The sequence below is a fragment of the Delphinus delphis genome, chromosome 9 (genome assembly GCF_949987515.2).
Source record: "Delphinus delphis chromosome 9, mDelDel1.2, whole genome shotgun sequence".
Classification (NCBI taxonomy): Eukaryota; Metazoa; Chordata; class Mammalia; order Artiodactyla; family Delphinidae; genus Delphinus; species Delphinus delphis.
The window spans coordinates 91,669,640-91,696,277 of NC_082691.1; the positions used below are offsets into that span (position 1 = coordinate 91,669,640).

Below are 26,638 nucleotides of genomic sequence, written 5' to 3' on the forward strand. Positions count from 1 at the left end.
TTAATTCTACAACAGAGAGACTTCAGAAAGAAATTTGCATCTAACACAAATCTTGAAATGTGACTCTACTCCTTCTTATGGGCCCTTATATGGGATACATCAGTGCCCCTTGAGTCCTCTTTTCTTCTCATCCTACAGACTATCCCTCGATTATCATGTTTGCTCTCATGACTTCTGTTCCCATTGCACAATCTACACATCCAGCCTGGACCATTCCCTTGAATATCAAAGTCCCTTTCACACTGGCCTTTTTTATCCTGATGGCTCACAGGTACCTCGTATGCAATAATACTGAAAATTCATCATTTCCCCATCCAGTGTAGCTCATCATCCTCTACTCTTCATCTGAGGTGCTAGTTCCACTAACCAAACAAATGTGAAACACAGAAGTCATCCTTGATTCTTCTTTCGTTCCCAGTAAATCATACTCAATCATTAAGTCCTCTTAATTTTAAATCCTAAAGATTTCCCTCATCCCTCCATCTCCTAGCTCTGCCCTTGTCCATCTTCTTTCAACTAGACTGGCACAAAAGCCTCTATTGACCCATCCTCTGTGCAGTCATTTGAATAGTCTAATTGAAAGGCAAGTCTGAAAACTTCACTCCCTTATGTAAAACCTCTCAGTAAGAATCCATACAAGTCATGAAATGGCAATAAGTCCTCCATTTTCAGTACTGACTCTCTGCCCTAAGCATGAGCCTCCAGGGCTCACGGCTTGCCCATGAAGGTCCTCTCTCTCCGCATAATTTTCTCACGAGAACTCTCCGGTCTTTCCCTCCCAACTCTACCCTTCCAACCTCTCTGCTTTACAAACTCAGTTTGACTCAAGTCTTTTCTTCCAGACATAGCTGCACCTGCAACTCAGACAAGAAGCCTCTCTTGCACTACTAGCATCTTCCACTGCTAGACATCAGTTCCAGCCAGTCCCATGCCAGCTCCATCTTCTGGAAACTCAACTTACACAAGAATGCCAAGTCCCTATTATGGAAGAAAAAAAATCAAGATATTTCTTTCTGGGTTCCAGCCTAACATGGTAGCCCTAGCTCTCTGCTATTACCTAGATCTACCTATTGCCCCAGTTGGCACCATCCTTGGCTGGATGTAGAGGAGACCAAAGCCTTCAAAAACAGGTCCCCAAGCTCTTTCTATTCCAATACCAGCAGCCCCCGCTGACAACAGTGCAGCAACCTCCCTCTTACTCCCCTCCTCATAACCTAATAGTGCCCTCCAGTGTCGGGCAATCCAACTGCATGCGAAGAAGCTATAAACTCAGAACCCAACACGCTCTGCCCCATTAACCCCAATGGCCGTTCCCGCAAGTCGTGAAATGTATTCAAAACCCAGAGATCCGCCCCACTTTTGTCCATAAGGTGTATGTACACCAAGACTCACTGAGCTCCAGTGCGTAGTTCCACCATTGGGAAAAAGAAAGAAGAGAGAGAAACAGGGTGATCATCTTCCTCCCTCGTTTCCAGGTTGTTGACAGCAGGAACCACCTGGCATCCCAGCAGGGCTACACTAGACCAGCCATGTTATCTGTGGAAGGCAGGTCAGGGCCTCCCACAAAGCATAGGTTGGGTTGCTTGGACAGGAACCAGAAAATGACCCAGCTGTGCAGTCTTAGTTCTGAGAGCTCCAGAGCCACCAGGACAGGAACCTTGGAGATGCAAGTGGTGAGCAGTCTTACAATAATGAGGAAGCAGCTCTGCCACCAGCCACAGAGACTCCACCCAAAGGATGCCTTGGAGGCCAGGGTTTGTTGTATCTCTCTCTGAACCAAAGTGCTCCCTTAAGTAAGAGCACCTGGTCATCAGCTTTGACCTGTCTGGGTCATTAGACACCCTCACTAGGGTAGCACACTCCATCCCTGGCAAGACACCTATCTTTTCATTATTAAATCTTTTATGTCCACCAACTACCCACTCCCTGATTTCTATCCACCTGGCATCTCTGATTTGGGGCACATTCTTTGAAACCCTTCAAATCCAATTCACAAGTCCCCTTCCTACCCCCCACAGTAATAGCTGTCATGAGCACGCATGAGTACACAGATATCACATGAGGTGATCTTATACCTCCCTGGCACTGCCACCTGCTAGATGCATAATCTTAGGAAAATACTTAACCTCTCTCAGTTTTCTCATATGTAGAATGAGAATATTCATAATGCCCACCCCTAAGGTTGTTGAGGGATTAATACGTGTAAAATACTTAGAACAGTGCCTGGTAGACATAGTAAAAATAAATGTTAACTCCTGTTATAATTCCAGCACCACAGAATCTGTATCCAACATGCTGCATTCATCCACCCAGAACCCCCAGATATCAAATTTTTCCAAGCATTTGCCTATGTTCCCCGCACGATGCTAGGTTTCAGGGAAGCAGCAGCAAACAAATCAAAAACCTCATAGTGTTTATATTTTAGCGGGGAGAGACAGATAATGAAAAAGCAATACATGATATGATATCAGGTGGTATCAGAAAGCACAAAGGAAGTGAAACAGGGTTACGTCATAAAGAGTGACAAGCATTTCTATGACAGGTGGGGCGGGCAGCACAGCCACTAAAGAAGTAACTTTTGAGCTAAGACTTGAATGATTCGACCCAGGCATGATGAAAATATCAGGAGCAGCGTTTCTCAGCCTTGGCACCTGCGGACATTCTGGACCAGGTAATTCTCTGCCGTGAGGGGCTATCCTGTTCACCGTAGGACGTTTCTCAGCATCCCTGACCTCTAACCTCTAGATGCCAGTAGCGTCTCCAAAGTCAGGACAAAATCACCCTCACTGAATAACACTGAAATAAAACGATAACATGGTTACCATCTTGGTCTCATTTCTTGGCCCAACCTATCACTTTATATTCCTGGATTATCAACTCTCTTTTAATTTTCTATACAATCAAGTCATTTCCCACAGCTATGTCTTTGCTTGCATTGACCTCTTGACCTTCACTCTCTCTCTCTCTCTCTCTCTCTCTCTCTCTGTCTATATATATATATATATATATATATATATATATATATATATATATATATATATATATAAAATAATTGTCTGTCTGCTTACCTATCTCCCCCTACTAATATGTGAGATTCTCATGGTAAGGGAATGGACCTTATTCATTTGTGTTTGGTGCCTAAAACACACACTGGGTGCCTGACACACCCGAGGTGCTTAAGAAACATTTGTGGAATGAATTAATTGCTGTACCCTCAAGGATACCACAATCATTTAGAGACCAACAAGATACACACAGACATAACTCTAAAAGAATACTAAAAATGACATGTGACAGAAGAGAAATAACTGTTATTAGAGTTCACAGTCAAGAAAAATTACTTTGCACTAAGTAGTTTACTCATTTTCATAGAACAAAATAAATACTATATTGTTAAATTGTGACTCCCCCCACCCCTGCCCTCAACACAGGGCTATAACCACTGACCACGGCCATAATTTCACTGGTGATCAATAAAGGCCTCACAGATTGGAAGTGAGGATGCTTGTGGTTCATACTGACCATCACTCCTACTGGAAAGCCAACCTGGAGGTACCAGCAGATTATTTCAGTGCTAACAGCTCGAAGACTACATGGGCCCGAGCTGCGTGTCTGAGTGAGGCCAGTGTTAAAAGGTACCTGCTGGACTTCCCTGGTGGCGCAGTGGTTAAGAACCCGCCTGCCAATCAGGGGACATGGGTTTGAGCCCGGGTCCGGGAAGATCGCACATGGCGCGGAGCAACTAAGCCCATGCGCCACAACTACTGAATCCCACGCGCCTAGAGCCCGTGCTCCGCAACAAGAGAAGCCACCGCAATGAGAAGCCCGCTCTCCGCAACGAAGAGTAGCCCCCGCTCTCTGCAACTAGAGAAAGCCCGCGGTCAGCAATGAAGACCCAACACAGCCCAAAATAAATAAATAAAATAAATTTATTTTTTTTAAAAAGCCACTCTTCTCATTAAATATTAAAAAGAAAAGTACCTGCTGATCTCTTTCTTGCCCAGTCTCTTTAAGATGTCACATCTACTAAGTTTCTTTCCTGTATGTGTGTGTCCCAGACCTCTCTAGCCACAGCAGAGCTAACATTAGACATGTGCCCTCGTCTGAAGGTATCAGTTGTGACAAGCAGTGTCCACGCCCACACTTTACCAGCGTTTCCATATTTCAAATATCCTTCTTGGCTTCACCTGTATTTGTCTGTCAGACCATCAGTGACATTGGTGACTTTGTCTCAGAGCCTGAGAACTGAACCACATAGAAATCCTTTATCCCTTTCATTACAAAGATGAACTAACTGGAAAGTATTTTGAGACGATGACTTGGCTAGTGCACTAAAGACTCTCAGAACAAAATCAAAGAAAATACATCCATCTCAAAGGCAAACAGGCAACCCGGAGACTGGAAACTGCCGTGGAGCCGGGTCAAAGTGTCCTGTGGTTCCAGAAAACAATAATCCCCTGGGGTTTAAAGTTCAACAAGCGTAAACTAACATTTAGAAGTCCAGGAACTCGTCATCAGCACGCCAAGTGCATTCCTAAAATGGCCCGGCTGGAACATTCAGCTAAGGCTTTGCTGTCTGCGTGCTTCCCTAAGTTAGTTCCTACAACACTGTTGTTTGTATACATTCCCATCTTCCCACCCCTACTCCCACCAGATTCCTACTCCAAACGTGAGTCAAAACTCAGGAAAAACTCAACACAAGTGTATTACGCAAAATTCATGTACACGTAGCTTTTATTTCTGTGCTTGTGAACAGCTAATAACACAATTAGAAAAAATGCTAAACTTTAAAATAACTTTTTTTCCCCTCCAATGCCCTAACCACAGCAGTCATTATCAAATAAAACTATTTCAAAAAAACAAAAACAAAACCATCCCAGCTGCACAGAAGTGAAAATTTCCATTGGACATGTAGAGATTCTGAGGCACAGACAGGTCACGTGCTTTAGCCAGGGTCAAAATCGTGATCAAAGGCTGAAACAAGACTTGGAAATGTCAACTCCAGCTTCACTGAGGACCTGTTGCTCCAAGCCCCGCTTGATGTTACCTCTTAACGTAGCTACTGAGTCCGGCCTCCATTTAAACACCTACTCACAGACGTTACACCAGATAACGCTCCTCAGTGAAGCTATGTTCTCAGACCCACATCTTCATACCCACATAGAGAATCTGAGAATTTCAGACGGCAAGGGATCATCTAGGCCAGCCTCCCCATTTAGTAAATTAGCACAGTTCTCCAAGCCCACCACCAGCCCTCACCACCAATAAGGAGAGGTCCAAACACACCTTACGATGGACGGAGTAGCACCCTCCACCCTCTGACCCTGTCTATTTCTAGATGCACGGCCTGCCAGTCCACTGTCACCTGCAACCTAGGACCAACAAACAACTTGCCTTTTCTAGAACACACCATACTTTTTCAAACCTCCACGACTATGCTGTCACCGCTCTAGAGCACACTTCCTTGTATGCCTCCAGAATCAAGCTTCCGCAACCGGATCGAATGTCACCACCACCATAAAGCATTCTCTGACCATTTCAGACAGCACTATTGCCCCTTCTTCCATCATCCCATGATGCTCTTTACATGCTTCTGACGTCGTTCATTTCTCATCGTGGATCTCTGTGTTGTTTACAATCTGTCTTCTGCCACTGGAAGATCAGTTTCTTGACATATTGACACTATTTCACTCATTTTCGTCATCTTTGCATCTAGGCTGGCACTCGGGGACCTCTTTATCAAATCAGAAAAATGAGATAAAGAGAAACAGAGGAAAAAAGGCAGAGGGTGCTAAAGTCAGAGCATTTAAGAACCTTGCTCAAGGTCACCCAAATGGGCACATGGATTCCACATCGGGGCCCTGTCACATGGGGTCACACAGACCAGGAGGCGCAGAGTCACTTCCCCATCTACACAACAGCCCGCATCCACCTCCTTCCCTCCTTTCCTCTCCACCAGAACACAGTTTCTGGTTCTAAGCAGAGTTTCTCACCCACAGTTCTGCCACACTCTGGTGGGGACACCTGCAAATGACAACAGCTGAGAGAAGGTTGAACCTTCCAGAAGCAGAGAAGAGAAGCTGAGCACACTCAGGTGAACAGTTTAGACGGGAGTCTTCATGCGAGGCTGCTGGGCAGACGCACAGGAGGAAGAGATACACGCCCTTCTCCCAGCAGTTGCTACTGGGACCACGATTCCACCACCAAACCCCCTTCCTCTTAACCTTCTAGCATACCAACCTCAAGGACAGTGTCTCTGGGGCCCTGGGTCTTCTTGGCTCCCTCTCCAATGTCTGGGAAAGCCCCGTGACTGAGCACGGCCTCTCCTACTTGCAAGGAAAGCCAGCCAGAAAACCCAGCCAAGAGATTAGCCAGCTGGCAGCAGCTCCGGGCTGGGCCCGTCTGACTCCAGACCAGCCTCCCGGCACTGTGCAAGGGCCTCCCTGGCCCGGAATCCGGCCTTTGCCGTCCACAGCCGGCCTCCCCTGCAAGTGTCAGAACGATCCACCCTCCTGTGGGGCCTAGCCCAGAGAGAGAGCAGGTCCTCCCCAGCCGCTTTCAATTTACACCTCATTAGCAACAGTCTCTCCCCAGTGATGGGCCTTCATAAATCCCAGACTGAGCACCCCGTTGGTGCTAAATGAACTCTGGGTGTTTGGGGAGAATGGCATCTGAGCTGCTAGGAGAATGACAAGTCTGAGGGCTTCCCAGAAAACCAGGGGAGCACAGGCTACAGACAGAAGACAGACAGGAACATTGAGTGTGGCAGAAACCAGCGGTTCAAGGTTGGGAGGGGCTGGTAATCAAAGGGAGAGACTGAAACTTTAGCTGATGGCTGCAAGGCAACTGGTGCGCTGAAAGAATGCAACAAGATTGTGCAGAATGCGGAGGGGAGTCACAAGAGGTACCTCCTCCACTTGGATGCTTGAAAGATGATGCAAAATTACCCATCCCTCCTCTGGCACAGAGAAAGTTAAGAGAGATGAAACACCTGCGAAACTCCTAAAAGTCTTAGAAGCAAGAGGCACTAAGGACATTATTGTCTGTTCAAAAATTCTAAAGAAATACATTGACTTGTCTAATTTTCTATTGTTCTTACTGAGGAAGGACAGAGTGAGAACTTTCAGGTCCCCGTGACTAAATGGGCACCTTTATCCCAGCTCCCTCCAGAAACTCCCACTGAAATGAAAGTAAAGGAAATAAGGTGTGGGATAGGGAGGGTGGGAAGGAGGGAGACGCAAGAGAGAAGAGATATGGGAACATATGTATATGTATAACTGATTCACTTTGTTATAGAGCAGAAACTAACACACCATTATAAAGCAATTACACTTCAATAAAAAAAAAGACATAATGTCACAAGAAAGAAAGGAAAAGGTGCGATGACAGTAAAAGGGATGACGACAGGATTCGGGGGAGCCTGGGGAGCGAATTGGGTAGAGGCAACCATGAGGAGGCTGGGCAGAGAAGGCTGGAAATTAAGTGTATGAAGGAGGAAGGAAAAAATCCAGAGGTGGATTCACCCTGCAGAGCTCCAGAAAAGGTCAGGAACTTGAGGCAGCAAGTACCACTGAAGGGGAGGGTAGGAGAAGGGGCCGACAGCCTTCGCGGAGACTAGTTAAGAGTCCCATCCCGAGCAGCCTGGTGGGTCCTCCTGGCACACACAGCCCGGAGTCTGGAGATGTAGTTTCTAAAGAATCTAAGCCAGAGGCGAACTCGAAACACCAACCACAACTGGGTGTGAGGATGAGACCCTCCACTGCAAGCTGAGAGATCAACTGAAAATCTGTACAACGAATAATAAAAATTCCAGCCCCAGAGAAATACCAGTTAGATGTTAACCTCTTCAGAGGAGAGTGGAGCATTCTCCTCTGAGGAAAGGGAACAGAAAATATTAATGTTTAGTGTTTTCCCAATAAAACAAACCAGGTCCCCAGTGGAGCTTAAGGGTCTAACAAGTTACAAATATAAACACGTGGAGCTTCCACTCAGCCTTTGGGGCTGCTCTCTTCAATGTGACTGCATCATCAGACATCTGAACGGAGTCTCCAACATGAAAAGAAGATACTAAAAAGAAAAAATTTTCTGACGAAAAAAGAATTATTACAGGGTTAATAAAGCATCCAGAAAATATCATTAATATCCTCAGAGATAAGAAGATATTAAAGCCATGAAACAAGAATGGAATGCTATAAAGATGAACCCTAGAAAGCAAGACAGAGCTCTTAAAAATTAAAATAGGACCACAAAAAACAAGAAAATCCAATAAAAGAATGGAAACTAAATGAGGAAATCTCCCAGAAAGCAGATAAAAAGAAAGCACTTTAATAGAAAAGAAAATCAGAGGAATAGTCCAGAAGATGCAATAGCTTTTTGATATCAATTCCAGAAAAAAAGCAATTGGAAAAATGCAGGGGAAGAAGATATTCTCTTTCACCCTCAAAACTAATGCCAGAAAAATCTCTTAGAACTCAACGTTTTCAGATTGAAGAGATCTAAAAAGCCCCCAAGGGAGGGTGGGAGGGAGATACAAGAGGGAGGAGATATGGGGATATAGGTATATGAATAGCTGATTCACTTTGTTATATAGCTGAAACTAACACACCATTGTAAAGCAATTATACTCCAATGAAGACGTTAAAAAAAATAAAAATAAAAAGCCCCCAATACCGTATATATATCTGCCATGCTAAGGCACATCAGTTCTGAAATTTCTAAATAGTAGATACAAAGAGAAAAAAACATCTTTAACCCAGAGAGAAAGAAAAACACAAAGTTGTTGAGAATCAGAATGGAATTGGCCTTCTCCAGTGCAATTACAGAAGCAGAGCACCAACGGGGAAATGTCTTCACCATTCTGGGGTGAAGTTCTTTCCAGTCTAGAACTCCATACCCTGAAAAACACTCAATCATGTGCAAAGGTAGAAAAAAGATATTCCCAGACATGAAAGGACTCAAAATATCTACCTCCTATGCACCCTTTCCCAGGATGTGTCCCACTTCCTGGGAAACTTTTTCAACTCAGTCGTCTAAAAATATGATGAAAGTTCCTGGAAAAAACCCATCCTGGGATGTGGTATTGTTGTTCTTGAAATTGTTGTGTGTTCCACCGAACGAGGTAGAAATCAAAGGAGAAGATATGAAATCCAGGAAATCTTGAAAATGGGGGATTCAACTATGGGAAACAGCAATGAGAGATCAAGAAAATGGTAAAAAAAAAAAAAAAAAAAAAAAAAATGGGGGCTGTGCTCCCAAGCAGTCCAGGAGGGGCGAGATAAGAAAAATAAGAAACTGATACATTACTTGACACGTTTAAATGTAATGGAAAATTTATGTTTCTGTTAAGAAGTGTGTGGAAGAATGAGAAATAAGCCCATGTAAAAATAATTTTTAAAGTGAGACCAATAATACAAGAGAGGAAATGCCTCTTCACTAGCACACTGGGTGGCTCGGTTGTGCGTGAGATTTACAACGTCAATAATACAATCATTTATGAACAATTTAAATAAAACTGTGATATGAAGATAGTGCAAGGATTAAAGGAGGTATACGTGAAGGTGGGATAAAAGAGAACTAAATCCTCACTTTCTCATAGGAAACAGTTGAGAACAATTACAAAACAGCACTCGGTGGCATATTATTAAAAACATAAATGTAGACTCCAGAGGAAACTGCTAACATATCATAGCGGCTTTGGGGAAACGGGAGTACAGGAGAGAGAGGGAGAAGGGAACTGCTGGGTTGGGTCATAACCCTGTGGTTCTAGTTAACTATTAACCATGCATTAAACCATGCTTGTGGATTACTTTGTATAAATATGTATTATATTTTTAAACTAAGCAAAAAGTTAGCTGATCCTCACATACCCGCATTTGCACATCTCCAGAATGATGTGTACCCTTAGCAAATGTAAGCTCTAGAGCCCTCATGAAGAAACTGAATTATGAGACATAATAATTCACGTTCACAAGGTCTGAGACATTCACAAGGTCTTCACATCACTCCATGGCAGGTGCACACGGGCGATGCAGCGCGGTGGTGGAATGGTGATATCTGGCATTTCTATAGGACTTTACAGTGTGCAGCGTGCACACATCACGCCATTCAGTCTCAGCAAATATGCTGTGCAGGAAGCATCCCCAGCCTCACTTTTCAGACGAGGACACTGGGGTCAGCAAGAGCGAGACCTGTCTAAGGGTTAACAAGTGACACATGAACAAGCAGACCCCATTTACACACACACACACACACACACACACACACACACACACTCCTCCCCACAACACACACTCAGGAGCAGGTAGTAGTATTTTCTAACATGGATGGATAGGGACACATTAACAGATTTGGTTTTGTTTTTTGTTTTTTGGCGGTACGCGGGCCTCTCACTGCTGTGGCCTCTCCCGTTGCGGAGCACAGGCTCCGGACGCGCAGACTCAGCGGCCATGGCTCACAGGCCCAGCCGCTCCGTGGCATGTGGGATCTTCCCGGACCGGGGCACGAACCCGCGTCCCCTGCATCGGCAGGCGGACTCTCAACCACTGGGCCACCAGGGAAGCCCCCGATTTGGTTTTTAATTTTAATTTTATTTATGCCTTTCTCAATCTGGGGCAGTGAGGAGTAAACATTTTTGAATGAAGGCTATCAGAAAAAAACAACAAAAAACCATGGGTTATATTTCTTTTTCATTTTAAACAAAACTGGTTTCATTGAGTAACATGGAAAGAAGTAGGAAGTTCTGCATCTTAGAACTTCCTAAAGTTCTAAGTTCTAAGTAAATCGAATAGAATTATGACGTTGCGTGGTAGTCACTACATTGTTAATAACTAGATTTGGTTGAAAAGTAAAGAGAGTATCCTAATCTTAAGCCTGAAGTTAGTCTGCAGGCTGTATCCTCACATCAGACAGCTCATGTGGGCCTGTGGACCCAAGACTGCCCATCTTGGCCTGGAGCCAAGATCCTATTCTTGCCTGCATCTTAACACTAGTTTGATCTCAAAGTCGCTCCCTCTTCTACCCTATTTTCCTCTATTTTACATTTATATGAGAAAAATGATGATTTTCCAAAATGCAGGGCATGAGCCAGCTCTCACTCAGGCGCTGTGATGCGATGTACCTAACGCAGAGGATAAGCGGGACACTGTCTTAATCCTTCAGGAACAGGCATGAAAGCCAGCGGACAGAACTGGCCACACTGACTTTCCACCACGGTGCTGCACTCCATTTACTGAAGATTAGGTCTGAAAAGAGTGTGCAGTTTGCAGCTGAAAGCAAATCTTTCCTAGCTGCAAAATTATCTGTGTTTCCATTAACTGGTCCAGACAATCTCTGTTCACGTAATAGCGTTAGGCAGGAACACAGCCCTCTGACAGGGAACAATGTTTAAGCTGCTTGACTACTATTTTCTAATAAATTCAGAATACATATTTCTCCATTAATGTGTTCAGTGATTTCTAGGTCTTGGAATCTGGGGAAAAAATCTTTCCACTTCATTAAAAAAATATTCCGGAGATGTGAATTTGGGGAGTTTCTCCAAACACATTAGAGAGAAATTCCCCAGCTCAGAGGCAAGCCAAATTCCCAAGTTTTCTGTGTAGTCACCGTTTCGAACTTAGGACAATGTTATTTAGTTGAAGTATTAATGAATGACATCAAATCTAACCACTTACTATACTACTTTATGTAAAAATAAGTTTCGTGTTCAGACTCTGAGGACATTCTCCTTTTTCAGTCTTTCCCAAACTCTCATGAATTTGAGAGTCACACTCCTTCCTCCTTCTGACTGTCCCAGAGGCATGAGAGGAGCGTGGCTCTCGGCCATCATGGCCACTGCAGAGAGAACAGGGATCTCCCTTCCCTCTTCATGCCGTGGGCGAGGCAGGGAAGCTCACGCCCACTCCGGATGTTGAGTGGCAGGGCAGAGGAGAGGTGTCACTTCTGTAACAATGACAGTGGCCCCAGAAGGGGCCCTGGCAATGAATCCAGGGAGAACAAGGACTTCCCCACCTTTGGGTACAGAGCATCACCTCTCTGCTCCCAAACTTCCAATAGCTCTCTATTAACTACAAAATCCAAACTCTTCCAATGGTGTTCAAAGCCTTCTGTAATGAGCATGTAACTTACCTTCCTTGCCTGGACTTCCACTACATACCTCCATGCACAAAGCAAAATTATTCCACGATTCACACTGCTTCCCAAATACAACACACGTTTCCACCCACCGGGTCTTTTCTCATTCAATTCCTGCGGCCTGGATTGTCTTCCATACTGGCCCTCCTGTGTCCCATCTCTTCCTTCAATCTCCAAGAAAACAGCTCCCAACCGAAACTAACCACTCTCCCCTCTTTTGTGTTCCTACAACCCAGATACGATCATGTGCATCACTTTATACCTGCTGTTTACCTTTGTTCAAGCTACTGACATCTAACAAGTACAGAGTAGACAGAACTCCTAGTAAAATGGTCTTTTATACATGGATTTCTAGGTAGTGGAATCTGTTTAAAGCTTCCCCTCCTTCAAGATATTCAAATGATCAATGGGGGGATGCTGTTCAAAAGAGATTACAAATAAATGGACTGTGTTTTGAAATTCTGTTTCCAGTTTGCCATTTAGAACTTAGGGTATGTTCATGCACCTCTATGTTCATAGCAGCTCTATTCACAATAGCCAAGACATGGAAACAATCTAAATGTCCATCGACAGATGAATGGATAAAGAAGATGTGGTACATATATATACAATGGAATATTACTCAGCCATAAAAAGGAATGAAATAATGTCCTTTGCAGCCACATGGATGCAACTAGAGATTATCATACTAAGTGAAATAAGTCAGAGAGATACAGACAAATACCGTATGATACCACTTATATGCGGGATCTAAAATATGACGCAAATGAACCCACCTACAAAACAGAAACAGACTCACAGACGTAGAAAACAGACTGTGGTTGCCAAGGGGGAGGGTCGGGGGGGAGTGATGGATTGGGAGTTTGGGATTAGCAGATGCAAACTATCATATATAGAAAGGATAAACAACAAGGTCCTGCTGTATAACACAGGGAACTATATTCAACATCCTGTGATAAGCCATAATGGAAAAGAATATGAAAAAGAATGTATACATATGTATAACTGAATCACTTTGCTGTACAGCAGAAATTAACACATTGTATATCAACTATACTTTAAAAAATAAATGTTAAAAAAAAGAACTTATGGTATGTTTTCTGTATTGAACCAATGGTATGAACAAAGCCACTTAGCTATCTCCACCTAGCTATGTCCTCTTCCTTCTTCAAGGCACATTAAACCATCACCTGCTCCAGAAGATCTTTGCCACACCCTTCCTCTGGCCTCCCACACCCTGCCCCAGCATCCTTCTACCTCTGTGTTTATCATTCTGTACTGTTTCAGCTCAACTCGTTGCCTCTCTCCCTCGCTAGACCATAAATTCTTGATAACAGAGATCCTTATTTCTCTTTTATTTCTAGCACTTAGCATAGTATTTAGCACGCAGTAGGCACTCAAAACATTTTTTGTTTCCCCAATAAGTTATAAGCAACTTGAACCCACTTTAAGGGAAAATCATATATTATTTAACTTTGGATTCCTCACCGAGGGCTTGAAATCGTGCTTTGCACGTGTAGCGAGTGAGTATCCCATGACTATTCTTATCAAACAGGTACATTTTTATCCAGGGAACTGCTTATATTATAAAACATAGGTGAGAAAAACCCAATGTTTCTCCCAGTGACACCTTTTTTTTAGTACTTTTTTCTGATTTTCAATATCAAGACTTCAAAGAAAGCACTCAGTGAGGGGGAGAGCCTCAGAGACGGCTGAGATTCACGTATTCCGTTTCTCATCTCTAAAGCTTCTCTCCTTTTCCATTTCTCATCATCCTCACAAATGATCTCACTCCCTTCGGCAGGAGATGCACGTTACTCGGGCTATTTTTAGAACACCCTTGTATGCAGTATTGGCAGTTCAAAGCACCAGAGAGAATATACACAAACACACAGGGATTCTCCTGGGGCTTTGCTTTGTCCTTGAAACTCTTTTCATAGCTTTCTAAGGTCTTTCCTGTAGGAGCCAGGTGAGCCACATTAAAGGTTTACGTCCAGGCTTTTCCTTCCATGCCTCCCTGGTGAATTTACAATAAATACTGAATGCCGTAGGAACTAATGTTAAGAATAAAACAGGGCATGATAAGCAATTTCCATGACATGGACAGAATCTGAAGCTACACGTCCATACTCCAAGTTTACACCCTGTATCTTGGGCCATGCCCTTGCCCGAATTTCAGGAATCTACAAGTAGAGAAGCAGTACTGCTCTCCCCGCACCCTTCACTCTACCCCCAGATGCAACTAGTACAAGCTGAGCTAAGTATTTTCGATAAAAAAGCAGCCAGTGCATCCAAACGTCACAGAACATGTTCCCTCCCACACAGAGCCACGTGCGTCTGGAAATGCAGGGGAAGATGCAGTTCACAAAGAAAGGAGGAGACAAACCCCATCTCTACCCTTGTGGAAATCAATCACCACTGTAGTGAAGAGGGGAGGAACACATGACAAGCAGGATGATGAAAAACACCCAGAATGTCTTTCCCTTTTTCCCCATCTACAATGCTCTCGCCTTCCTAGCCATACCTCTAAAGTGTAACTTCTTAATTATGGAACTAGACTTCTTAATTCAAGGACTGTGTCATTCAAGGTTGTTGTTTAAGGATGACCAGCTAGAGGTTTCTGTAGGTTTGATAAATTAGTGCCTTGAGGGCTTCCCTGGTGGCGCAGTGGTTGAGAGTCCACCTGCCGATGCAGGGGACGCGGGTTCGTGCCCCGGTCCGGGAAGATCCCACATGCCGCGGAGCGGCTGGGCCCGTGAGCCATGGCCGCTGAGGCTGCGTGTCCGGAGCCTGTGCTCTGCAACGGGAGAGGCCACAACAGTGAGAGGCCTGCGTACCGCCAAAAAAAAAAAAAAAAAAAATTAGTGCCTTGACACTAATCCTTCAAAGCAGCACCATTCGGTAGAACTTTCTGCAGTGATGAAAATGGTCTACACCTGTGCTGTTCAATAGGTTGGCTACTAGCACCCACGGCAATTAAGCAGTTAATGTGGAGGGAGTGTGACTGAGGAACTGGATTTCAAATTTATTGTATTTAACTGCTCTTGAGACGCACATGTGGCTCGTGTCCACCATATTGGACAGCCCTACCTGGAACAGTAAAATGCTCTCCTCTGGACAAAATAATTTTCTTGACCACCAAATATAGGCTTAGCCAAAGTACAGATGGATTTCTTTTTTTTTTTTTTTTCCGGTATGCGGGCCTCTCACTGCTGTGGCCTCTCCCATTGCGGAGCACAGGCTCAGCGGCCATGGCTCACGGGCCCAGGCGCTCTGAGGCATGTGGGATCCTCCCAGACCGGGGCACGAACCCGGGTCCCCTGCATTGGCAGGCGGACTCTCAACCACTGCACCACCAGGGAAGGCCCCAGATGGATTTCTTTATCAGCTCCGTGTCAACTCACTAAAAGAAAGTTCACCCAAACCTCTCGGACAATAGCTTAAGTCAGTTTTAGAAGAGCTGACCACAGGCATTTCTCTATCATCAGTTGGGCCCAGGGGAGGTCAGGACAGGCATACGTCTGAAAAATAGAGATAATAGTAAATAGTAGTTGAGAGAGAGCTTTCCCTTTCTTATTTAGGAAAGAAGAGAGGAATAAAGGGAGGGAAGGAGGAGGAATCTTGAACATTCTAGAAGTGTTTGGTGTCTAAAGTAAACATAAAACATGCCAAATAAACATTTAGCCAAACTGAAATGACGAATCTTAAGTGAAATGTCTGCAAACTAAGCAAAACTATGGAAATGTCATCAGTAATTTGTTGAATTGGCAGCCTGGAAATTTGGCTTTTGGAATGAGTTTTACAGCAATTGGCCTGCACCCGTGCAAATCCATATACTCATGGCAACCAGTGGCCACAGCAAGGGAACTAAGTCCCCCAGAGCCATACCTACTCTTGTGCAGATGGTGTCTTGCACTAGGGCATCCAGACAAGGGTCAGGTGGAGAGTGAAATCCAGCCTAAGTGCCACCCACCATATGCCAAATCCTAGCTCTTGGGCTGACAGAGCTTGGACGTAAGGGAGGATTTTTGTTCATTTGTCCACCTAGACTTGAGATCTGTTTCCAATTCTAACAAAGACATCATATGCGCTAGTGGTGGACCTGGTTAGACCACATTTTTAGTTTACTGCTCAGTTCTTATAAAGAAGGCCATATATGGATAAACTAGTATGCTCTCAAATTAGGAGTAGCCAGAAAAGGGAAGGTGATTCAAAATCACCTTTAGATAAGAGATAAGTGAAGAATAAAAGTGGAGATGGTTTAGTCCAAAGAAAAGAGGGCCAAAGAAAAATGTGATACCTGACTTCAAATATTTGAAGACCTATCATATAGAAAAAGGAGGAGGGGAATTCCTTCGTTAAGAATCCGCCTGCCAATGCAGGGGACACGGGCTTGAGCCGTGGTCTGGGAAGATCCTACATGCCGCAGAGCAACTAAGCCCACGCGCCACAAATACTGAGCCTGTGCTCTAGAGCCCGCGAGCCACAACTACTGAAGCCCACACACCCTAGAGTCGGCGTGCCACAACTATTGAGCCCACATGCGGAACTATTGAAGCCCGCGGGCCTAGAGCCCGTGCTCCGCAACAAGAGAAGCCACCGCAATGAGAAGTCAGCGCACCGCAATGAAGAGTAGCCCCCGCTCGCAGGAACTAGAGAAAGCCTGCGCACGGTAATGAAGACCCAACGCAGCCAAACATAAATAAATAAATAAAATTTTAAAAGAAAGAAAAAGGAGGAGGGTTATCCTGAATATCCCCCAGAAGTGAAACTGTAATACCAGTAGGTAAGAAGTAAAGGAGTCCATTTTGGACTCAGTATGGAGACAGCATGGTATAATAGGAAAAAATGTGAGCTTTGGGTGACCTAGAAATGAGTCTGACTCCCGACTCCACCAGTTAATACCTCTTTGACTTGAAATAAATTGTTTCCCCTCTGTAAGATTCAGTGTTCTTGTCTGTATAATATAAATAAGTAACTCAGAAAGTTTGGATAATTAAATAAGAGAACAACAAAAACGGAGGCACAAAGTACCTACTTCATGCTAAATATACAAGAAATGGTAATACTTTAGTTTTTTCTATAACAACACTTTCTAACAATTAGATCTAACCAACAGGATCTCCCTAATGTAGGGAAGAACTCCTGGCATGGAAGACAGTCACCAGGAGAGGCTGGTGGACTTTTTTGCAAAGATTTTTTTTTTTTTTTTTTTTTTGCGGTACGCAGGCCTCTCACTGTTGTGGCCTCTCCCGTTGTGGAGCACAGGCTCCGGACGCGCAGGCTCAGTGGCCATGGCTCACGGGCCCAGCCACTGCGCGGCATGTGGGATCTTCCCGGACCGGGGCACGAACCCGTGTCCCCTGCATCGGCAGGCGGACTCTCAACCACTGCACCACCAGGGAAGCCCTGCAAAGATATTTTATCAGGTTTTTTTGTTTTGTATTTTTAGTTGCAAAAAATAGAAACCAACTCTGGTTAACTTAAACAAAAAGGAACTTCATTGGAAAGATGTTGGATGGTTCACAGTTCAATAGAAAGGCTGGTGATCCATGCTTGGAAAGGACAGGAACCAGGGCAGCAGGAACTGCCCTACCCTTTCCATTTCCTAATGGAAAATCCATAGCATTGCTAATGGAAGTGAACAAACTGGCACTCCCTTTGACAGTCCTCTAAGAGGCCAAGTCCAAAAGAGTCCGGAGTCCAAGCCCACGTCTCATGCCTTAAGGAGGAATAAGGGTGGTGAGAGGAGCCGCCTACAACAACCCCCAAAGACCTCACTGCCTTCCACGGTACAGAGCCAGGCACCGTGATGTACAAGACTGCACACAACAGGGTAGAGGTAATTCCCAAAAGGAAAACAGGGTATATTTATACATTTATACGAGCGTACGGCCCAGAGTAATGCTTAAGGGCACTAGCCAGAGAGTTCTTTTGGCATTCGAATCCTAGCCCCAAAGCTCGCTATCTGTGAGGCCCTGAGATGTTACTCTGTGCCTGTTTCCTCTTCTGTAAAACTAAACAGCAATCACACCTACCTCATAAGGCTGTTGTAAGAATTAACAGAGATATTATATGTAAAGCACTCAGCACAGTTCCTGGCACACATAGGAAGGCCTCATAAATGTTGTTATTATTATTGGTATTACCATTAATAATGCTGAGAGTACTCCACTGAGCACCTCCCAGATATGCTTTTTCTGAGAGACACTTAGCATCTTGCTTCTCTATGGTTTCATAGCAGGCCAGGAAGTCAATTATTTTAGTCCTCTCCTCCCCGGTCCTTCTTGACTTGATTTTCCCATGTGGATAATGGGTTCCTATAACGCCAGAGATGCTTCACCAAAGCTGTTTTGAGTGATTGTAAAAAGCACACAATGAAATATATGAGAAGCACTAATTGCTGGAGAGATGCTGAAAACAGCCATGCTACAGAACCCAACACCTCAGTGGGAATAACCGTTCACCATTTGTGAGCAACGTTCATCCACGTATCATTTCTTCTGAAGATGACTTCTAGTTCCTGGAAGAGGTACTTTGCCATAAATGGGAGGGTAATTTACTGGAAGTTAAAGACCAGTTTCCAAGCATCCCATCTGCTCCCGGAAAGAGGTATTTTCTCCCAAATGGCCTGGAGAGAGGGACTAAGGGGTGATGGTGTGCAGTGCACTCTTAGAAAACAACAAAGTTTGCTCTCTGGAGACAAGATACTTGTCTAGATACATACAAGTTTCACCACAGTCTGTCTAAGCTAGAACAGAGATGGCGGAAACGCCTGGAAAGGCAGGACCCTGAGCTCCCACACGTGGATCATGCAGCCTTCGAAATTAATGGCAGGGCTTCCCTGGTGGCGCAGTGGTTGAGAGTCCACCTGCCGATGCAGGGGACACGGGTTCGTGCCCTGGTCCGGGAGGATCCCACATGCCGCGGAGCGGCTGAGCCCGTGAGCCATGGCTGCTGAGCCTGCGCGTCCGGAGCCTGTGCTCCGCAATGGGAGAGGCCACAACAGTGAGAGGCCCATGTACGGCAAAAAAAAAAAAAAAAAAAAATTAATGACAGTGCAACTAAAAAAAACAGATCACCTGCCAGCTTTGTACTCTGACATCTCCCCTTTTACACACACACTTATAGGGACATTAAATACATATTTCCCTCTAATACCCCGACCCTTCTTCCTGTTAAACTCCATGACTTGTGCTAGCCTTATACAGTACTCTCTTTTGTCTTCATTTTTTATGTTTTTATTAAAAACATTTATTCTTATTACAAATGGAATACACGGCGATTGTGGAAAATTTAGAAAATACTGAAGAGTTTAAAGCAATGAAAACCTATCATTTGACTTTTGTCTTCATTGTAAGAGCCTTGAGTTGCCTGCGAGATCTCAATGCAGTGCAATCTTGGCCACAATCCGACTCCTTGGCGGCAAGCGAATTTCGCGTTATGCCATATATTACTTCAAAAAACAGAATTCACAACTAGCCGGAGTATTCCATCAAGATGTTACCGGTTCACGTCAGATACGGCCTCAAAAAACATACCTGTTCGGCAGTGCTTCCAAATCCTGAAAACTGCTGCCCACTCTTAGTCACAGAACGTGGGAGTGTGGCTATTAGGTGATCAGCTACATTGAATTTTCTCCATATATTCAACAAATGTGTCGAGGCACCTGTTTCTTCTCCTAAAATCACTGAGCCACAGGAGCATATGCTATATGGAGACACGAAGTGCAGTTGCTATAAAAATGAAATGCTATTCTGGGAATACCTATGTCATTCCTTGAGCCGAATCTCCTTTACAGTGAAATGGCTGCTGTTTAGCAACTAATGCAAAGGAGGAGTCTGAAGAGTCCTCTATCTTCTCTTCTTTTCCCCCCTGTAGGAGGAGTACTAAACATCTAGCATCATGCCGGTGGTGTCACTGTACGGTTTTCATGTAAACAGAATCATGAGGGTGATAATTAGGTCATCGTCCTCGTCAATGCGATATGGACCTGGTATGCCAGCCAGTGGTGGATTCCAACGTTGTTCATCGTGGTGAACAACTGAGAGAAGTTCAAGTAAGCAAAATGAACAGGACGGAAGTGTTGAGAACTCTCTTTCCAAAGAGCAGTGCAAGGAGGCAGGGCACTGAAGTGAAGGGAACGCGGGACTTCAAATCCAAAAACTAGACTAAGCCTGGCAATGCCCCGTCACTGGCATGTGACCGTGGGGCAGGCACCTAGTGGTCGTGGCTGTTTCCTGTACTGTACACGGTCTATGAAAACAACACCTGCTCTACCACTCTACCTGTTTTGAGGGTAAAATTAGATCAATCGTGTGAAAGCAATTCATAAATGGTAAAGCTCTAAGAGCAAACACATTTTTTATTATAAGCACCTAAATTCAGTCAGTATTAACAATTTAAGAAATCTGTTTTCTTTAAAAAAATAAATTCCCTTAGATTTTGTTATAATTCTGCACTGGCTCATAGAAAGCTTCTGTTTTAATCTTTAAATAGCTTTGACGTTTATTTTTGAACTAGAGATTTATTTTGCTAAGAAATTCTGAAGGTTTTCTTCAAATGTGAAAGAATGACTCAGGTTTTTTAAATGATCCTTTGGAACTTTCTAGGTGTCTATAACTACACACACGAATATATTTATGAATTCTAAAACATGCTGTTATGGAAAAACTTATATTCCAAGTACCTGAAGCCTGAATACGCCCTTCAGTTAAAGGAGAAAGACTCAACTCTTCTTAGAATATTTAAAAAAAAAAAAAAAAGTACCTACTATGCCATTTCAGCCACACAAAGTGCACATAAATTGTTCCTAACTTCTTCACTGGACCCCAAGTCACTGAACTATTACCTACCTCCCTTCAAGTTCCACTCTGATTATAAGAACTCATAAGGTCTTGTACTGGAGGTGGAATTGGAATCCATGAGTACCAGGCTATAATCCCTGCAAATCATTTCCTGGCCTCAGAAAACTGGATTTATTCCCCCATTCATACAATGGAAAATTCATATAGTTTTAAAAAGAACCACCAAGGAAAGCTCTGTCTTGGCCTCCTTACAATTGCCAGTAGCATGTAGCTATTCACAGGGCTGAGTCTATGCTTGAACAGGGAAGGAATTCTTGTTTTCTTAGCCAATCAACCTTTGTAAAGCCAATCAACCTTTCTCTCTGTCCTGTGTTAGGACTGCCTGGGCCCACTACGGTGAAACACACAGCTCTCTCCTCTCAAGGGACTTTGGTCTAATGAACTACTAGATGGTAGAAATATGGCTATTTGCACACAGGAAATGGAAAAGGGTGAAGAAGAACCAAAGTGAAAAACTGTATTAGGGAGGCAATAAGCAAATATGGGCATAGATCTAAACTCTGCCATTTAACTGGCTTTGTGACCTCAGGCAAGTTGCTTAAAGTCTAAGCCCTAATGTCCTTATCTGTAAAATGGAAATAATAATAGTTCCTACTCAATTGAGGGTTAAATGAAATACTATATATAAAATGTTTAACAGCTCTCGACACAGATTAAGCATCATAAAATCAGTAACTTGTACTAATTAATATTCACACAAGTAGGTAGGTAAGTAAATTAACACTTGCAGTCCAATTTGAAGCAAGAAAAGCTTTTTCCTTCTCTTAGCTGCACTGCAAAAGAACTCTGGAAGTACACAGGCTGTCTTTGCAGTCTCAGGGAACAGTCTACCAGTGGCTACTGGGAAGGATGAGAACAGTGATGTCTGCTGCTTTTTGGTCATTGGGAGGAAAGGCAGGGTGCATTGGGAAGGTAGGTGGCCCCATGGGTGTTCACTCTGCCCAGGAAGACCATGCTCTGCAGCTTTTGGGGTTCAAGGTTCTTCTGCTTCCTGTCTAACTTCAGGTGCTGAAGACGGTGCTTCCACTGGAGAGAAACAAAAATACACTACAGCTTACTGATTGAGAGGGGGCCAATTTAAAAGGAAGAAACTGTTTTAAATCAGGCTGTCTTCTTAAAAACCTCTAAAGGAAGTGCTCTCTGTCTGAGAGATTGCCTGAAACCCTGTCATGTACATAGTACAATGATAAGAACAAAGTCCTTTCAATTTGAAGAATTTTCCAGAAGTTTGTCTCCAAGTGATACACGGAACCTTTCCAACTGCTTCCAGTTAAGCTTCTGTAAAGCTCCTTTTTTTAAAATCTTTAAATAAATTGCTTTCAAGTGTTTTTAAAACAAAAATTAATTTTTCCGTAGAATTTTGACATCTTATGTACAAAGCAATGACACATTTTAAAATGCTCTTTGGACCTTGCAAGAAGTCTTTTTTCTGGCTATTTACCGAAGATCTACATGATACACAAAAGCAACCAAACTGCCCCATCTTTGCCTTTTGAAGAAAAAAAATGGATTCACTTCCTCAATGCTTACTTCACAGTCCTGAGCCAGTTTTATTTGCTCAACAAATATTGAATAATCTTCTAAAATTAAAAAAAATAAAATATGTTGTTTGGTCTGGCTGAGATAACCGATAGCACACCCCAGAAGCTGAGACTTCCATTTCTGAAATAATCCAGGACAGGTAGCATCTGGGAGCTTTTTTCTCTGATTGCCGGGACACTGCAGCCAGCCATTGTCTGCACATACAAAGAAGACATCATCCAGCCAGGCCAGAAGACTAATAACCTCTTTCCTGGGGTCCCTGGTGACAACTCTATTTCTAGTACCTCTGGCTTTATCTACTTGTCTATTCCTGACACTGGGAAGCTCTGAGACCCTCGTTCCCCAGCCTTCCACGTCTGGCTTCCTGCTCCCAGCCGACCAGCTGGGCTGTGGGCTGCTGCTCCCTGATTCCTCTGCTCACTGCGCCTGTCTTCTGCGACCTTGGCCTTCTGCCTGATCCGATTTCCAGAGCACCCGGGAGGAGCTTTCTCCTCTTCACATCCTCTAGTACGAGTGAACTAGTTTTTAATAAACCGTGAAAGGAAAAGTACATATTCTATACCTTAATGAATGCCAAGCCTGTAAATTAAATTGCCTAAGTGTATATCTATCTCATTTTCATATAATCTGAATAACTGTATCACTAGCTACCGACATTTGATGAATGTTCAATATTTTGAAGATTAAAAAAACGGGGAGTTTGCTGGTGGCGCAGTGGTTAAGAATCCACCTGCCAGTGCAGGAGACACGGGGTCGAGCCCTGATCTGGGACGACCCCACATGCCACGGAAGAGCTAAGCCTGTGAGCCACAACTACCGAGCCCACATGCCACAACTACTGAAGTCCATGCCCCTAGAGCCCGTGCTCCACAACAAGAGAAGCCACCACAATGAGAAGCCTGTGCACCGCAACGAAGAGTAGCCCCCGCTCACCGCGACCAGAGAAAGCCCGCGCGCAGCAACGAAGACCCGACACAGCCAAAAATAATAAATAAATAAATAAATGTATAAAAAAAGAAAAAAGAAAGAATAAAAAAATGAAATCTGCTCCTTAACTGGGCTTAAGTACGGATGATACCACCCTAACAAACACACTCACAGCACTTACTTTGTGACAGGGAGCACTATCAGTGTCAACCTTCAAACAATCATACAAGGTAGGTACTATGGTCATTACCGTTAGACAGGGAAACTACGGCATAGAGGCGTTAAGTAACTTGCCCATGGTCCCACAGCCGGCAGAGGTGGAGAACTGAACCCAAGAGGTAGGGCTCCAGAACCGGGGTTCTTAGCCACTACTCTACTCTGCCTCTCATAGAATTGAAGAGTAAGAACGGTAAGATTGATTGTGGTTTAATTATTACTGTTTTAAGCTTTGAATGTTTCCCCCTCCATCCAACAAAAGCCAGACCGTTACTATTATAGCTTAACTTAGAATTGGTTCCTTATTTATGAGTCTGAAAATCTGAAGGCCATTCTCCACTTGAGCAAAACCCATGGACGTTAGGCCCCAGAACTCTCCAAGTCCCCCTCTGAAAGCCGCTGCCTTTCAAAAACAGTAGTTGCTCCATTTCAAAGGCTCACAAAACCTCAGGGCTGGAAGGAAAAAACATTCAAATTAATCTGCAAAGAGCCTTCGTCCCACCTCTACCCAACCACAGCTCCCTCCCTCAGCCAATACACACAGCCCTGATGGGTTGATTTTTTCTAAAATTACCCAAACAGTGCTCATGCCACCTCTCTGAACCCTACGGATGTCAGGAAACCCATCAGCCATTCTTCAGGGGCTTTATGTGTTACGTGAATAAAAAGTAGCTGGCACATTTTCAAAGACTTCGTTATTAAACAAGTTAAAAACAAAACAAAGGTTTAGTTTAGAGTCACGAAGTTGACTGAGGAATTCTTCCTAAAATAGCTTTTCCACAGCAGTCAGTCAGGTGAGTCGGAAGGAGAGAATGAGTGAAGTAACAATACGGAACAGAGGTCACAGGGGTAACCTCTGCGTGGCTGGACCACGGTCAGGGCAGATTCCGGGAACATAGGGCAGCCATCTTTCTGCACGTTCTAAGTTCTACTCACAGAAGGACAAGTCAACAGAACATTCCCTGAGGAGAAAATCAATGATGCCCCTTGGAAAGGGATGAGACAGACAGAGAGCTGGAGAGCTAATTAGTGCTACTCAGAAGGCAAATTAAGGCCTTTTCTTTGACAAGCTGCAAACAGCTGGTTAAGCAAGAGATGCTGCCACCCGTCTCCAGCCTCCAATAGCTGGCCAGATGGCTGGCACAGGTACTCACACAGGAAGTTGTAAACAGAAACAGTCCTGGGCCGCTGGACAAAGTGTAAATGAGAGAAAGGCAGACCTTTCTCTGAGTAAAAAGGAAAAATCACAGCTGAGATGGACAGGGAACGCATAACATAGTAGTTTATTTAAAGAAGGCAATTAAATTCATTCATTCAATAAATATTTATCCAACACCTACTGAGCAATAAGAACAGGATTCAGAGATTCAAATGATAAGGTGCAATTTTTGTCCTCCAAGGAGCTAACAACTTAGCAGGGAAGCATACGACATTTAAAGTTAACCCTGTGCAAGGCACTGTGCCAAGTTCTCTACCTAAAGTAACTCATTTAATTCTAACAAACCTCTAAGAGAGGTATTACTATTACCACGTGAGCCTCAAAGGGGTGACATAACATTCCCAAGATCCGCTAGAACGTGCCAGGTTCAAATCCTAGTCTAATTCCCAGGAGATAAAATTACAATTCAGTCCTAACACAGCTGTTTAAAAGCATCATGTGAGGACAGGAGAGGACCAACCACCTACCACAAAAAGTGGACCCTTTTGAGTTCAAGCCTAAGGAGGAGTTTGCCGGATGAACAAGCCAGGGATGAGTTATGGGAGCGTTATGGGCAAACAGACCTAACTTGGCGTTTTTCTTTCTTTAATCTTCTATATTGCAAGGGTTTGTTATGCCTTGTAACAGGCCCAACATTCCAGCCAGTTCAAACAATTCCAACCACATCCAACCATTTGAAATTTGCCCATTTTTATAGTGATTTCAAGCAAATTCAACTTCAAAGAAACATAAAAAGCCTAACAACTTAGATTTTCTTTCTTTTTTTTGCGATACACGGGCCTCTCACTGTTGTGGCCTCACCCGTTGCGGAGCACAGGCTCCGGACGCACAGGCTCAGCGGTCATGGCTCACAGGCCCAGCCACTCTGCGGCATGTGGGATCTTCCCGGACCGGGGCACGAACCCATGTCCCCTGCATCGGCAGGCGGACTCTCAACCACTGTGCCACCAGGGAAGCCCACAGCGTAGATTTTGCTTTACTCCTTACCTTCTTCCCCGAGCTATCCATTCATATACCACCATTAATGCAGTAACTACTGTCCTAAAACGACAGTTATAGGGTCTCAGAAAAAATAATTAGGATCAATGTTACCAATATAACACTGCATAAGAAAGCAAATGTCACAGCCCAACATGTAGGCAACGGTCCTGCCACATGTTTCCAGTCTCAGAGTGAGGGCTTCTGAACCCACTTCAAGGACACCTCAAGGTTGGGTAAGGAATGTGTATCCCAGATCCCAGTCCAGAAAAGCCTGGAAGGTGCAGCTAGCCTGGGTCCTCACTAGGAGTCCTCATTTTCTCAGATTAGAAAGTTGAGTTCCAAAGAGCTAGTTCTAGTCTAACTGAATCTGACCCTATGAGGCAATGCTGCTGTTGCCACAGCAGAAATGAACACCAACAAAGCTCCCATCACCTTCATCATCCCTTGAGGCCACAGAACACAGTGCTGTCACTCTCCCATGTGAAAACCGAGCCTCTAAAAGATCAATTAGAGCAGATTAAGGACTCTGGACAGAAGTTCGAGTGCAATCTTGCCTGGGGTGTGTCTTGATGGAGGAAGTGTACACTTAGCCAAGTCCTAAGTAATTACTGAAGAAGGAAACAGTAAACTGGAACCAAGTTTTGGGTTTTTTTTTTTAACATCTTTATTGGAGTATAATTGCTTTACAATGGTGTGTTAGTTTCTGCTTTATAACAAAGTGAATCAGCTATACGTATACATATATCCCCATATCCCC

The 26,638-nt window shown here is 44.0% G+C and overlaps 1 protein-coding gene across 2 annotated transcripts in view; it reads right to left on the reverse strand.

The window, feature by feature from the left end:
* The window catches only part of DGKI (diacylglycerol kinase iota), a 447,265-nt gene that overhangs the window by 409,369 nt on the left and 11,258 nt on the right, over positions 1 to 26,638 (reverse strand). The window lies entirely within an intron of this gene.